General features: G+C 41.4%; 1 pseudogene; it reads left to right on the top strand.

The window, feature by feature from the left end:
* The first annotated feature begins 397 nt into the window (after positions 1 to 397).
* Positions 398 to 704, top strand: LOC112391313 (non-histone chromosomal protein HMG-14 pseudogene; annotated as a pseudogene).
* Positions 705 to 1,741: the final 1,037 nt, after the last annotated feature.

Below are 1,741 nucleotides of genomic sequence, written 5' to 3'. Positions count from 1 at the left end.
AGTATATTTACACCATCCCAGTCCGAACCATACAGAAATTTTTAAAAGCTTAGCTTACTTCATAAACGTCTTTTTAAGCTACATTTTTCTTCCTTTACTGAAAGCGGCAAGTGATTTTTAACTTTTACTTCTACTGCCCCTGAATGACTCTTCTGATGCTAAAGGTCATAACACCAGTGACCGCTTGTGTGTGACCACGATGATCTGACTAACATAAAAGATGACCGGAGAGAAGAAGGAAAGTGCAAGGTCTGGGCCGGCGGGTTTTGTCAGATCGGGTGGGCCGGACCACCCCCTTGGCCACAGCAACTCTTGTCCCCGCTGGCATTTTCCGCCGAGTCGCCCGGCAGCCGCGATATACAGCAGGGCGGCGGGAAGTGGCAGCTTCACCGCCGCCATGGTGCCCGAGAGGAAGCTCAGCTCCGCCGAGGGGGCGGCGGAGGAGGAGCCCAAGAGGAGATCGGCGAGGTTGTCAGCTAAACCGGCTCCTGCAAAAGTGGAAACGAAGCCCAAAAAGGAGGCAGGAAAGAATAAATCTTCAGACAAAAGTGCAAACAAAAGGGAAAAGGGGAGCAAAGGGAAAACAGACTGAAGAGGCTAACCAAGAGACTAAAGAAGATGTACCTGCAGAAAATGGAGAAACTAAAAACGAGGAGAGCCCAGCTTCTGATGAAGCAGGAAAGAAAGAAGCCAAGTCTGATTAATATCACACACCTGGTCCTATCAGTGGTCCCTGTCTCTCTTCTTGCACAATCCAGAGGAATATTTTTATCAACTATTTTGTAAATGCCAGTTTTTTAGTAGCTCTAGAAACATTTTTAAAAAGGAGGGAATACCCCCTCATCCCCAATTTTTTACCCTTAAAATTTTTTTAACGGTAATTTTTAATTTTTAAGGTGAAATCATTTGCTGGTTGTTTATTTTTTGGTACAACCAGAAAATAGTGGGATATTGAATATGGGAGGCTTTGATTGTCTTCGGTGTCAGCTTAACATTCCACAGATGGGGGTAGCTATTATATCCTATAATACAAAGCATACTAAATGGCATTAGGAGTCAGTTGTGCATTTAATGTCTTGAACACTTTTTTTTTTAAATTTTTGTTGGAGTGTGGTTGCTTTACAGTGTTGTGTTGGTTTATACTGTGTGGCAAGGTGAATCAGCTGTACATATTCATGCATCCCCTCTTTTTTTGATTTCCTTCGAATTTAGGTCACCACGAAGCACTGGGTAGAGTTCCCTGTGCTGTGAGGTAGGTTCTCATTAGCTATCTATTTTATGCATAGTATCAGTAGTGTATATATGTCAACCCCAATCTCCCAATTCATCCCTCCCTCCCACCCCCAACTTTAAATTACTTCTCTTCCCATATTGTTTTCGGTAGAATTTTTCCTAAAGCAAACCACTCACTCCTTGATCTTGGCTCTCCTGGTCAGAATTTTGTGTGTTCTGTAACATCTTTGGTCATGGTAGTACAGTTCTAGTAACTTTGTTAATGTACTGTGAATGATTGACAATTTGAGTATGTACAGTATATGATATTAAAGTTAGTGGGATATGAGTTAGTGGGACTTATGACAGAACAGCATATCAATATTTGAAGATATTGGTACTTGCTATTCTGTTAAGGAAAATTTGCCTCCAAATTTTAAGCTGGAAAGTCACTGCAATAACTTTTCAGAAAAGAACCATAACTGCATGATTTTTTAGATTTTTGGTACATATGTTAAGAATTGTGTAC

Source organism: Neophocaena asiaeorientalis, unplaced genomic scaffold (assembly GCF_003031525.2).
Source record: "Neophocaena asiaeorientalis asiaeorientalis breed wild unplaced genomic scaffold, Neophocaena_asiaeorientalis_V1.1 scaffold787, whole genome shotgun sequence".
NCBI classification, from domain to species: domain Eukaryota; kingdom Metazoa; phylum Chordata; class Mammalia; order Artiodactyla; family Phocoenidae; genus Neophocaena; species Neophocaena asiaeorientalis.
This window is presented reverse-complemented; position numbering and strand designations above follow the sequence as displayed.